Source organism: Peromyscus eremicus, chromosome 6 (genome assembly GCF_949786415.1).
Source record: "Peromyscus eremicus chromosome 6, PerEre_H2_v1, whole genome shotgun sequence".
Classification (NCBI taxonomy): Eukaryota; Metazoa; Chordata; class Mammalia; order Rodentia; family Cricetidae; genus Peromyscus; species Peromyscus eremicus.
Genome location: NC_081421.1, coordinates 4926312 through 4941265, shown reverse-complemented (window position 1 = coordinate 4941265; position 14954 = coordinate 4926312). Strand labels below are relative to the sequence as shown.

General features: G+C 39.3%; 1 long non-coding RNA gene across 1 annotated transcript; it reads right to left on the bottom strand.

Moving 5' to 3' along the window:
• Positions 1-8774: 8774 nt before the first annotated feature.
• On the bottom strand, positions 8775-13790 carry LOC131912886 (uncharacterized). Its single transcript, XR_009379731.1, has 4 exons — positions 13183-13790; positions 10906-11038; positions 10159-10207; positions 8775-9248 (listed from the first exon to the last, which is right to left on the bottom strand). It is a non-coding gene; the product is annotated as an uncharacterized LOC131912886 (long non-coding RNA).
• Between the last annotated feature and the right edge of the window lie 1164 nt (positions 13791-14954).

Here is a 14954-nt window from a genome sequence, read left to right as displayed (position 1 = left end):
GAAATTAAACATACCTCAAGAAACCAATAATGTTATTAGGCCCAATTGGATTGTATTTATATATTGACCACAAGAATGATATAAAGAGGTCAAATTCCTCATCACCTTGTCAAGATTATGTAAAGAATTATTGAATTTTAGAAACATTTAAAATAATTGGTCATCACCTCTAATTTCCAGGTTTTAAAACTGAGGCCTACAGAAGAGAGTCAACTTTTCCAAAATTATAATTCAAATGATTTGTTGGTATGTCTCACAGAAAGAGCTTTTATCCCATGGCAAGAACAACACAGCATTGCTTGGCTGTGGAATCGGTTTCCTCAGGCTGCCCTAACCAATTAGCACGAACTAGGTGGCTTCATACCTCATCGCTGTATAGGCAGGGCTGTCTTCCCTCTGTAGCCCCAGGGGAGCCTGTGTCTTCTGTGCTTCCAGAGTCTTCCAGCTTCTGGTAACAGCTGGTATCCCTTGATGTTCACCTCCTATTTCTCAGCTACACATTCCCATCCATCAAGAACTCTTAATTTCCTCACTTAGAACACCTATGGGACAATAATAACCCAGAATAGGTTTCCTCTCTAGATCCTTCACTGACCACGTTTGTCACATAAGGCATTACCCATCCCTCTACTCTGTAAAGCAATAGTCACAGTGCTGGAGGTCAGGATGTGGACATATCTGAGGGTGCAGGGTAGAGAGGCAGGAAGAACAACACTGAGCCCATCATAGCCTTCAGTAGTAGCAAGCCTACGCGTGTGTCTGAAAGAGAGATGGCGCTTCTGAAAGGCTTCAGGGTGAAACTGTAGAGAAGGATTACCTTTTGCCACTTGTCCAACAACTCATTCTTCTTAATTAACTGAGATATGTCACAGAACTCAGGTCACTATTATTATCTAGGACTCAACTTTGGTGTGTGAAGTCAAGTTAAAGAAGGCAAAAATGGACATACCCAATTATCTCTGTGTATTCCTAAAACTCCTCTAAGACAGCTAAGGAACAAACTAGGTCAAAAAAAAAAATTCACACACTATGAAAGAAGGTACAGAAGAAAGAAATCCATGAATCGAATTCTGAGAAATGGCAAGCTGATGGACAAGGGGCAACTGATTTAACACAGGATAAACCACCACCCAGAGCTTACAAAGGAAAAAGTCTATAAAAGGAAGATGGATGGGGCTGGTGAGGTGAGTCGGCAGATAAAAGTACTTGCTGCTCTCCAGAGCACAGGTGCTCAGTTCCCAACATGCACATGACTCAAGTTCCAAGAATCAAATGCCTCTGGCTTCCATGAGTATGTGCATGAGCACACACATGTGCAAACACACACACACACACACACACACACACACACACACACACACACACGGACACAGATAAATTAAGTAAATATTTAAAATCTGTGCATTGAATCATACCAAAAACATTCAAGAAAAGCTAAGGAATAGAGGTATCATTATTTTCAAAGGCTCAAGTGAGTCATAAAAATTAACTATCCTTTTCCTAACACCTCCAAATGCAAAATTTCTGAGAAGTAAAATTGTTTTAGAAAATTTTACTTCATCCAAACTTATTTGCTATCAAAATATGATCTAAAGTATGTAAGGCTAATTATAATCTTTATTAATCCTCTCTTAGTAAGAATATTCATGTTCCGTGGCAGGAAAAAATCGATGTGTTTAATTATGGAGACTACTGCAGGTCCCATTAGGTGATGCATCAATTACATATCTTATTATTTTCTAAAATCTAAAAATTAATTCAAATTCTCAAACATGTCTAGCCCTGAGGAGTTTGTATAAGACATCATGGGACTACATGTAATGAGCCTTTTCCAGCCCCCAATCCCTCCCTTGCCAGTCTCCATCTCAACAAGTAGGGGTGTGCTCTCTAGGGAAAGTGAGTTCTAATCTCTGTGAGGTCTTACACACCAAGGCTTACACATGGCACCTTCCTGAAAACCGAGACAGTAGAACCTAGCTCCCCTGGTGGGCTCACAGGAGCCACAGGCATGTGTTTGAATTGGCGAGTTTTGTACATGTGTCCATGCACATAAAAATCAGAGTTGGATGTCCGGTGGTTCTCGTCAGTCACTTGCCACCTGTTCGTTGGCTTGTTTGTTGCTATTGTGTTGAGACAGGGCCTCTCACTAAACCCAGAGCCTATCGGTTCAGCCAGGCTGGCTGGCCAATTAACTTCAGGGATTCTCTCCGTCTCTGCCTATCTCACACCCCACCCCTGCCAGATTATAGATGTTCCGTCTTCAGTGCCTTGATTTGACACGGGCTCTGGAGATCCAAACTCAGGTCTTCATTCTTGTGTGGCAGACCTGTCCCCGTCTAGGCCATCTCCCAGCTCCTAGTTCTTGGTTTTCAGATCTGGTTTGGGGTGTGGTTTTGAGATGAGACCTTGTGTCACCTCCTATCTACCCCCGCCCCCAAGTGCTAGGATTACAGGTTTGTACCGCTAATCATAAGTAGTTTCAAAAGTTCCATTCTGTAGCTTCTTGTCACTGTTGCTTTGAGTGTACATCGTGCCAGAAAGACAGGAAGCAAAAGAAGGAAAACAGGGTCCTCCAGTCTCAATACCCCCTTGAAAACTCCCAGTCAACAGCCTGACTTCCCCAATGGCCTCACCTCTCAAAATGCTACCACTTCCCAATAGTACTACAGGATGGGGACTAAGGAGGGGCTTTGAGGACATTCAAGACTCAAACGTGCAGTAGCATTCCTATCCAAATGTCACAGGTTTGGGGATTTTCCCCTGAGCTGGTCAAAAATCAAAGATTTGACACTTGGGGGTTCCCAGGAAGACTGTGGAAACCCCATCTGCTCACCTCCCAGATTATCTCACTCAAATGAACAGAACTCTAAGTTGGATTGAATGAAAAGTCAAGGATCATTAGACATCTGAGGGCACAAAAGAATAAGTAAAACCAGTGGGAAAATGAACCCTGGGTAAGAGTGTGTCCAGAGCTGTACTTAATAGACACAGAAAGATAAAAAATTACATTCATGAAATGAGACCACAATAATTTTACCTTTAAAAATCTTCATAAAATCAACAGCATAGTCAGCATAGTCAGATCAAGGGTATGAAATATTTATATTGAACAGAAACATTAGAAATTAAAATTGGGCAAAACAATGGCCAGAAAATTAAGCAAAAAACCAAATACATGAAAAATGGTAAAGAATATCAACACACACAATAGTGAAGCTTAAGACTATAATGGATTTTTTTTAAATCCTAAAGTCTCCCAGATATAACAAATGTGCTAAGAACAAATACATAATTTGTGATTATAATAATCATAATTCTAACAGTTGCATCATCGAGAACTAAGAGATACTTAATCAGTCTTCAAAATTCTATGGGAAATTAATCTCCATACATTTGTATATTATGTACTAATTTAATCAATAGTATATAGATATTAATGTTTTTAAAATATTGTTTTCCTGATGGCTACTGATAGTACATACTTCAAGAAAGCAGATAATAAAGAAAAGTCATGAAATAAAACTGGACAGTCAACTCAAACAAAAAGAAGTTAGCATTTCAAAGAAAATATAACTTATACATAACAGTGTTATTCTAAGCACAGGTGTATCGAGTGCCTATTCTGAGTTGAAGGACGATAAAGTGCTTAACTACACTGAAAAGGCCACCAGAACAAGTAAACAAAAGCAGTTATCACAGCCAGCACAAAGCAATTGGCACAAGAAAGGAAACGGGGTGGCCCCAGTTACCCAGGTGGCTTAGCCATGCATCATGCGTACACATCACTAATATGAATATCAAATCAAAAATGGCTAACACAGCTGCACTAGAACAGGAGAGAATTATGGGGTAAATGAAGAGGATGATGGGTTAATATGAGGCAATGAAATGTTCATTTTCCAGATTAGGGTCAAAAGATACTACCTAAAGTTTAAAACTCAAGAAATGAGCTATTTATGCTTGATACTTAGAAATAAGGAGGGAGACGTGGGAAGAAGCCATGGCCTCTGACTCAGAGACATGGCAGTTGCTGGACCAGAGCAGAGGCCAGCATCATCTGTTATGAACCAATGGCTTTTTGTAATACCTTAATGTGATACAAAATAAAAATCTGATTTTACTAGTGTCTCATTAATTATTAGTAAATAAATAATTCATAATTTTTATCTATGAACATTTACTGTTTTCCTTATTCTCTATTTTCCATCAAAATGGTATTTTTAATTGACCAAATCAGTCTTTACAGTGTAGCTCAAATCATGTCTTTTCTTTAAGAACAGTAAGTGATCAAACTCATTGGGCACTTACATTCTTCCCAGCTTATTTCCCAACTCTCACTTTGCAGACAATTGTGGAGCAGTAGCTGCACAGTCTGGTTGAAGCATGGTTTATTTTGCTCCTTAGATGTTCAAATATTGGTCATTCACAGATCTTTTATTGAGGTCTTGTGTCCCCTTGATACCTTCTTTATCGTTTTTGGCCTTTGGGGGCTTTTATTTTTGTTTGTGTTTGGTTTTGTCTGAGCACTTCTTAAGTTTCTGCCCCTATAATATGGCTCTTACTCTTGAAGTCTGCACATTAATCGTGGGGTGTTAGCTCAGCAGCTCAATGGCATGACTGGGACCCTCCACAATCTACACCATGTTTACAGTGCCTTCCTCCCATCACATGTGGGCTGCACAGCTGCCAACCTACAGAATAACCTTAGGCTTCCCAAGCAGGGAGACTGATGAAGTAAAAGAGATTTCTTCTTCCAAGTGGTTTTCTTACAGGGATGCTTAACATTGCCTTCGCTAAAACTGGGTCACATGACCAGTCAAGGCCCCTCTGAAACCCAAAAGATCTCCATGAACTAGTTTTGACTTATCTTCTAGGACAGAATACAGTGCTTATCACACACACACACACACACACACACACACACACACACACACACACACACCTGGGAAAAAAATAGACAAGCTGGTATGGAAAGCAGGTGAAGTCTTGAGCGGATGCATATTGTTTCCATTAGCATGACCCTGTCAAGGATGCCAATGCATCAGACTCACGGGAATGGCAAAGCCCTCCCTGGGTCTGGCTCAGGGGAATGGCAAAAGCATCCCCTTTGAACACAGATGTTGATGGACAGTTGACTAGCACCTAAAAGCAGCACATGCACAAAGTACCAACCGCAGTTCCTCATCTGGGATGAATGCTTTGGAGAGACTGCCCCACTACAGAGATCCAGAGATCCCCTGTCAAGATTAGCAAAGCTGCTGTCTCCTCCACTGTATATAACAAAAGAGCTGAGTGTCGGGACTGCTGGTGTGTCTCCATGCAAGCCCATGGCCTACCGGATCCCTGATTCTCCTTACTTATGTCTGTCTTTAACTCCCTTTCACTTCCAGTCAGCTTTACAGGCCCAGCCTGCAAGCCATGGCAAACTGGAATTTATTTGTTCTTTTGTTTTATTTGCATTTTTGATCTGTCTGAGCCATTCTCTTTCTCTGACCTACAGTAAGGTCCTGAATAGAATTTGTACACGAGAGAAATGTTGCTCTCCGCAGGCACAAATGTTGCAAATGACTAGCAGGTAATCTTTTTCCTTTTGCTTGGTTTTTAATGTAAAATCAGTTTGAAAGACAAGACCCTGGATGGATTGATTTATCATGACATTTGAGAGTGAATTTCTTAGTTTGTGACATGTAAGCAGCTGAAAGCACAAAAGGAAACTTTACACCTTCAAACACAAAAGATGTGTTTTAAGCTAAAAGCTTTAAGAGGAGAGTGGTGTATTTCAGGGGTTTGCCATACACATTCTAACAAAGAGTCTCAAAACTGAAGTTCACCAAGTGAACTTTATCTTTGTTTTGTTTTTGGTGTGTTGATTTAGGCTAAGTTGGATTGAAGTCCAAAGTTACCGAGTCAAACAGCAATCCAGGCATTGCTTTGAAGGCATTTGTGCATTAATGGAAGCCCCTTACCAGTTGAGCAGTTAGGCCTATTACCTTTCACAATCTGGATAGGCATGATCTGAGTGACAGGAAGAAATTAAGAGCAAGGTTGAGTTTCAGGCAGAGAAAAGAAATTCTCCCTGCACATAGCTTCTACCCATACACATACACTCAAGTTTCCCTCTCCTACCACTATCCAGGGACTTGTCTAACCAGCTCTCATAAAAGTCAGATCTTTGTGATAGGTCTTCCTCCATCTCTTCTTTAATACCCTCTTTCCCTTTTCATCCTTCCCATCAACCATGTAGCCGCCTTTCGTCAATTCATTCACCTAACTACCTACCTTAATACTTATCATCCATTTATCATCCGTCTATCTATTATCTATCATCTATCTATCAATCATGGAGTATCTCACTGATCTCGCTTCTCGAGTTGAATGCTGGCTATATCACTTAAAGATAAACTACTTCACACAGGACCATCTTCTGGTTTAATATCATTCCTTCTTCACCTTAATATTTCTTCTCAATTCTTTATTTCTTACTTTTATTCATTTATTTTGTGTAGAAGGTGGGGGTATCATGTGCCTCGTCATTTGTGTGTGTGTGTGTGTGTGTGTGTGTGTGCCTATGCACCATCTTGCTGACTCTACACTCATATCACTCTAATTCTTTTTCTCTTAAAATTATACTATTCTATACAATATAGATAAAGAATAAATGGTTCTGTGCTCCAGTATCCACGAATCACAAGACACCAGTTCTCTAGAAGGAAACTTCTTACAAGTCTGGCTAATGCAGTAGAAAATTGAGGAATGGTTGTGTTAGGGAGAAACTAGGACAGAGTTCGAAGGTGAGGCCATGCATTCACGAGATGAAAAATAATTCATGTTGACATTTTGACAAAATAAATACATCTCAAACATCCACTGGTCCAGGGTGTTTTGAGTCCTGCATGAGGCTGTTGACACAATGGGAGAAGTAAACAAGAGTCCAAGGCTGATTCAGTCCAGCTCTTGTCTTTAAACGGGGGCCAAATAATGGTGCTTGTATTTCTTTGAAAACTAAAGTTTAACTGCCTTAGATGTGATAAGATTCTAGACCATTTTCTATGGCATTTCTTCACTCTTTATTGCTCATTTGAAAGAGAACACAATGGACCTCAGAAATTATCCTTTCCTGTGGATCCATCTCAGGCAGTATTTTTGGACCAAAATCATCAAAGTAGCATGGGGTTTTTTAGGTAGGATATCTGGAATTGAAAATAAATTTTGTATAAGAATGCTCTTTATCTCTCTTCTCTGTTTTTTTTCCCTTTCTTTCACTGAATATCATTTGTTAGCCTCATTATTTTCTATCTCTATTACTAGCATATAAATTGTAGGCCAGAGCTTGTGTATGAACTTCAGTGTATTCCAGAAGTTGACATAATGTGTGGCATGTGGTGGATGCTCTTAAATAGTACATCTATTGTTCCTGAGTCTGTAATATAGGCATAATGATAGTACCCAACCTCCCAGCTTATAATTATAAGGAAAAGACATTTTGTATGATATTCTCCAAAATCCTAGTCAACATGAACTCCAGCTTTCCATGTGGGCGTCAATAGCTGCTTCCAAACAGATTGTATGTGACATAGAGAAATATGGGGCAGAAATCAAACATTAATCAGTTTTGCTTTTCTCCCGACTCTACTGTTCTGTTCTCAATGTATTGAATTCCTGATCAGGGGTATTGTCTTGGGTTGTGAGTTACTAAAGGACTGTTTGTTCCAACCAAGTCGCACATCAAATAGGAACTGAAGTAGAGCCTTTTGGTGGTTACCATTTAGTTGAACCAGACAGCTGGTCAACAAATGGGATGATTATTGCCTTCCATGATGCTGGAGATGGTAAAATATTAAAAATAGATATGACATTTTTCCAGTAATTAATATCAACAAACATTTCAGATTTACAGCCTGAGTACTCTTCATTGTGTTTGGCAGTCTGCCCTCTTCTTTGTTCAGTGGAGCTGAAGAGAAAATAGATAGGCTTTCTGTAATCAAACACTGAATGGAACTCTCACATAAACTCATTTGAGTATTCACCTTGACCCCTGAGACCAAGGAGCAAAAATTTGCCAGGCCACATTCTTTAATACTCTGCCATGGAAAATGAATGATCCAAAGTTAAATAAAATATGATCGTGTATAAAATCCATGGAGACACCTACAGGAACCTCAGCACTGGCTGTATCTGAGTAACAGGTTCATCTGATATGGTTGTTGATGTTCCCGTTTTCTGCAGTGATCATGCATTATTCATACTCTGATAATAAAAAGAATAAAAAGGTTTTTGTTTCTTTGACATGGTATTTTAGATCTTAGAGGTAATAGAAATTTTACAAGTGCTGGTGAGTCTTATTTTCATTAACTGAAGAGAAATGGGGGGAGAGATAAAAAGATAAGAGCAGTTTGAAACATGAAAACAGGTAAATGTAGGTCATGCAAGAAATATATAGTCAAAGTCCAGTAAGCAAACCCCTTGGCAGCAGAGTTAACTTAAAGCATTTATAAGCAACTTCTCTTAGCCCTTCTGATATTTTTCTGTAAACACCAAGATATCATTGTTTTCATGGGCTGCCAAGCTGTTGGCAGGGGACAAACACGAAGCGCATTTTTTACTAGTAATATTTTACTTTAAAACGCCATTGATCTAAGCTACCGCCGCAATTGCAAATTGGGGGCTTTTTGAGTAATTTATAGGGGAAAACTATGAAGTTTATCTTTGAAATGCAATGAAATAATACCTGCACTTCCTAGTTGGGGGAAATTTTATGTTAAAACACCCCGACAGACAGAGATGACAAAACGTTGAGAAATATTTAGAGATTTCATTTCTCTTCCTGATAACGACAAGGTTGATGTTGTGCTCTCGGAGGGGAAATCATATCTGATTTACCATCCGCTGCCTCAGTGCCACCAGCCACATTTCACGTTCCTTAAACAGCCGCAGCTCGGTGATGCCGACTACCCTTTATGGTGGGGTTGATCAACTGCCCAAGGCCTGACGAATGGCGTGGAACACTTTCACTCTCTGCTACCTGTTTCTTTATCGGGATAAAGCAGGATGTGCAGCAAGAGGCAAACTGTCATAATTTTATTGGCGAAAGAAGGCTGATTTACACCACCTCGCTTCTTCTCGGTGCAAGAGCTAAAAGCATCAGTGAAGGGCCATCTCGAGTGAGCCTCCTCTTCCGTTCCTCTTGCTCCTCCTCTGCTTTGCCTTTCCCAAGCAGAGGAACAGCTCACTTCCTGCCGCGGCTCCACCTGAGGAACGTTTAAGTCAGATTCTTAAGAAAGCCGGAGATAGCATAAGAAAAGTAACCCTGACTGGCCTTACCCAAATAACCCACAAATTCCTATTCTGCTCATGAAACCCAAGCAGATCTACAGTGAGCTGAGGGGAAGCCTTAGCGAACATGCTGTGTATTTAAATGTTCAGCAGGGAAGAATTTAAATGTTCAGCCATTCTACAAAGCTCACAAGTGGAGCAAGATGTCGAGATGGAATTACTGTTTAGAGGAAAGAATTTATTGTTTTCAGTTTTCATCTCCAGCTGGATCTGAAAGTCATGGTACATGCTTTAAAAAAATGAATGAAAAACTATGCATGTCCCTCCTCCCTCCTCCCCACTCCTGTGTATGCTCAACTCAACATTTCAGCTCCTCTGAGTTTTACTCTGTGGAAACTTCAAAGTCTCGATGCTGAGATATGGAAACAAATGAGGAAGGAAAAAGGCAACCTACTGTGTTAGTGAAGACATACCAAGATGAAGGTTGTGGCTGCCCATTAGTGTTTCCCTGTTGGCTAACAGAAGGCAGGACAGAGAAAAACGTTTGGAGAACCAGGATAGACACACAAGGAAACTCTGAATTTGTCACTGAGTAGAAGGGACAATCAGTGTGATGGATGCTCCTTCCAATCCACGTCATAATTAATAGCCTATCCCCCCTCCCTCCTGAAGCATAACTGAAAGAAAGAGCTCTACCAAATTTACTCAGCCTTGCCATTGAAAATGGTTCTTTCTCTTCAGAAGCGTGCATTCCCCAACCAACTTGGCACCTCTGCCATCCATTGAAGACCTAGCTAATGTACCTAGTTATCTGTTAAGCAACTTAGTGTTGTTACTAGACCACCTCTGAGTGTCAAACTTTAAAATCTGACTACCTCTCCTTACCTTGGAATTCCTATACACACAGAGCAAAGCTTGTCTATTCAGATGAGCTCTGTAAAAGAAAAAAAAACTGTAAAAAACTGGGTTGGCATGTGTAGACAAAAATGTTCACCACAAAGACTGTTGTGTGGTCACAGGCCTGCCTATTTACCACTGGAAAGAATTAGAAGTTGCTATTGTAAAGAAAAATGGAAGCATTCTCATTTTAAAATATGCAAAAGGGCCTTCAATAGATTTGACAAGATTGATCATTGGATTCTTCTTAAGCCCTTGATACTTGGTTTGTGGGTTTTCAAGTATTCTGACTTTTTTCTCTCATTACTAGACCACAGCTCTGGTAATGTCTTTCCCTCCTTCCTGGAGTTTTTCAATTTCTGAACCCCATTCTTACAGCTGGCATTACCATGAATATGCCATGCACATGATTATGTATAGGAAAATGTTTGTCTATTATTTATAGTCTCCCTCTCTTTTCCCACCCCCATCATCCTAGGGCCAGTAGTTTCTGAAAGAAATCTTCATCTTGCTGCACAGGGTCACTCTGAATGACAGGAAATAAAGGACAGCTGAACTTACACACAGAAATAAAGGTTCTTTTGTGGAAGATGAGGTGGAGGGCAGCAGAGAGGGTGCAGATAAAGGGCATAGGAAGAAATGAAAGGGATGAGGTGGTTGTGTTGAAAGGAACCTTGGGGAAAGCATTGAAATATTGAAAAGGAGTTAGAGGTTTGGCTGTGGGCTGTGTCTTACCTGGCTTGTGTTTACAAGACCTTGTTTAGTTCCATATTCATCGATATTTCCAAAGCTGGGAGGTTTGGGTGGCTTTTGTTTGTGTTCATCCCTTTATGACTTTCAAAGACATGTAGATTTTGATCTCTTCCTTCTGTAGAAAAGAACAAAACAATCACAGTATCACAACTGCTGTATCCTGTAAGACCCATGTGCTCAGCTTCCTGCTAGAATGCTTTCTTCCCATGCCAACCAGGCATCTCAAACTCAAGCTGCCCACATCTAAACTCAAAATTCTGCATCTTGTCTCCCAATTCCTTCTCAAAAATGACAGCACCATCCACCTACTTGTATATGTCATAAATACTGAAGGACAGCCCTGTCTTTCTCTCTCTGTGTCTCAAGGCAGCCACCATGTTCTGGCTCTTTAATACCTCTCAGTGTCTCTTTCTCCATTGTCTCCATCATAGTCCTGCCTTAGGAACCATAATCCTTTTGGAACTATTGCTAAATCTTCTAGACTTTACCTCCTTTCAATCAGAGTAATCATTAAATATGACAAACAGGTAAGAGCAGCTACCATTCCATTTTTACAGAAAAGGGGTTTCAGGCTTGCTTTCCACCCATTTTCAGAATCCTCTCTTCCTTCCTCTCTTGTTAAGCTCATGATTGATCCCTGTTTCTTTTCTCCAAAGAGGTAAGTCTCCCCCTGCTCCTATACATGCTGTTCACTCTAAGTAAAAGCCCAGCCCCAACTCAACCCCCGCTTGCCTTGCTTACCTTTTCTTCTACCCACTCTTCTGTTTCAGACTTTCAGTTGGAAAGTCACCTCTTCAGGAAAGTGTCCATCCCTGAACCCCTGTTCCACCCTCACCCCCACCAGACTGTTATTTCTCCTCATTAGCATCTCTCCCTGTATAGTCTACATTTTTCTGACAGGATTTATTTCACCTATAATTAAATAACCTTTTCTATAATTATTAATGTCTGCTTCCATGGTGGACTCTCAATTATATGACTCATAATGTTAATGTTAGTATTATTAGAATTATGCTGGTGAATTGCTAATTGTTTAGTGTTGGATAGACAGTCATTTCTGAGATTGCTATTTCTGTGATAGAATCTTTTAAGGCTAAAACATTAAAAATTAAAAGTTCTCTATGCAAATCATACTTACATTTGACATTTCAATTTCTCTGTTTATGCTAGAAGAAAGACTATTAAGACACCAGTGAAACTGGAAACTAAGATTGAGATGTGTACTAGACTAAAATAAAAAATCTGGGACTGTCAAGGGAATGGTGCTTTTTCTTCAAAGAGCATGTCAATCACTTACAAGGACAAGATCTCACATCTCTAAACTCAGCACTTGCACCTATAGAGAGAAAGAAACCCTAGTCGTTTCAATTCAGATATCATCCTCATTGCTGAGAGAGCTCACAAATGGAGTTCATTAGTGCCACGTGAGATGACAGGGTTCTGGTTCCATCATCATATCTGCTAATAAATGAGCTGATGAGTCAAATTCCCTAAAATCTCTCTTCGTCTAGAATATATTGTAAAATATCAAAGTCGAGGTGATGATGTGCTTCATGGTATTTCAGATGTAATAAAGCTTAAATCTCTCACTGAAAAATGGAAGGTATGTGAAGTGAGCTATCTTTTTAACACAAAATATTTGGGGGGCTAATAACCCATGGCATACTGCTCATCAACATGGACCAAGAAAAAAGACATTTTTAAAGTCAACCTGACTCTAATATTACCAGTACAGCCTCCTTGCCTCCAAGAGAATCGGGACAAGCAGGTATCCCCCGGACACTTCCTGTGTCTTTCACTGGAAAGCTACTTCATCCCTTTCCTCCATTTAATGGCTGTTATATGCATTGTCTAATCTTTTCTTTGATAGGAATTTAATGTATGTTTAACAAGTGTTTATGGCGTATATTGCTTTAGACTGTCAAAAATTGAAATAGAAGGTGAATAGTCACAGCTTTAAAACAACATAGCAAGTTTGATGTGTGTAACTTCCATCCACCCATATACACAAAACTAACAGACAACTAATTTTAAAAATATAAGCTTCCGATATAGATCTTCTGGTGAGTATTAAGTGAATTTCATAATAAACTGAAAGTCAAAACTTCATAAAAGACGATGAGTTTACCTATACTTACACTTATCGATTATTTAAATGGCTGGACTGAGAGGAGAAAAAGATAACAAATGGCTGGTGTTTGGGAGCAGAAAGGGAAAATGCTGGGGAAATGGGGGCACATTAAGAAATATCTCACATACCAGAATGAGAACCTGGGAGCAGCACCAGCAGGGATGACGCATGGCTACATGTTTAGGCTGACATATGGTTCAGTTGGTAGAGTGACTGCCTGGCATGCACAAGGCCTTGGGTTTGGGTTTGATCCCCAGAATAATATAAACTGGGCATGGTGGCACAAATCTGCAATCCCAGCACCAGCGAGCTAGAGGCAGAAAGATCAGAAGTTCAAGGTTATCCTCAGCTACAGAGTGAGTCTCAAGACGGCCTGGGATACGTGAGACCCTGTCTCAAAAAATAGTGGGGAATACTATATTTTTTAAGCAGAGTGACATAATAAAAATGATGCCACAAAGATTCATGGATTAAGGAACAGATTTGCCAATGCTAATAAAAAATTGTGATGTCTAAAATGATCAAAACATTGATTGGCTTATATAGACTGGGAATAAATATCATAAAATAGCAAAGAATACTGAAAAATGAGAATCTATTTTCATGACAAATGTACTATGATCTTGGGGAAGACGGATTATAAAGATTAAAATTACTTGAACATAATCATACTTAGAATAGAAAATAATGGCATTTTAGATATAAACATTAAAAAAATGGAGGAGCTAGAGGGCTGAGTGATGCTTCTCTTGTAGAGAACCCAGGTTTGATTCCCTCATGGTGGCTCACAACTACATGTAACTCCAGTTCCATGGACTCCAGCATACTCTTGGGCTCCCGCATGAAGGTGGTAAGCATAAATACATAGGCACACACATCTATACATTAAATACATAAACAAAAAGTAAAGAGTAAATATTTTTTAAACTAAAGGGACCTAGCCTCTTTTGAAATGTTTGAAGCAGGATGTCCCTAGTATCCATAGAATCCGATTCCTCAGTAAGGTTCAGGAGTCATTTCTATTTTATTTCTACCAGAGGTGAGAACACTTTCCATGATGCTAGAAATCTCTTCCCATGTTGATTTGACATTTACCCTTCTGTAGCTTAGATGTAGTTTATATCGAAAAGGTCCATATTTTCCTTTCTGGAACAACATTGAACAAAAGTATGTTCAGAACCCTTTCGTGTGATGATTCTTCAAATACTGTGAAAGTCATTGAATCATTTTATTGTAGCTCTTAAATAATCTATTATTTACAGCATATGAAGCTCATTAACAAAATTAATAAATGCCTGTGTTATTAATGAGCATTACTAAAGCATCACAAATATCTCCCGATAGATTTACTAATGCTATTTCAGTCTTACAATTAGATTTATGGCTTTCTCTTGTTTAAAAAAATACAGACAACTTTCTTTCCCTGAGAGCAAAGAATATAAAATCTCTATTCTACATCAAAATGTCCCAAGTTTAATGAAAACCAGGAACAGAAAGTCTAAGGACTTGTGGTTGGACTCCTAACTTGAAAGAATAAATTAAGAAGCATCAAATTCAATTTTCTCAAAGATTGTGATTTTCTATTTGTATGTGCTACAAATTTGGCAGGCTATACAGATTTAGAAAAAATTATTATTATTTTTCCAATACTTTCAAAAATGTATTTGCTTCTAAACCTTTGGGTGCATTCAGGTAAAAGAAAAAAATCTATTTACGTATCCATTATCTCTGGGTAGAAGCCAAGTTTGATGAACGTTCCACACAGGTAACAAATGTTTGCCTGCCCAGATGGCTTTTGCTCTAGCATTATGCCTCAGAAAATAAATTATTACTATTATTTATGCTCATCATAAACTATGTCTGCATAACAAGTTTCTCAGAGGAGCTGAAACTAGTTTTT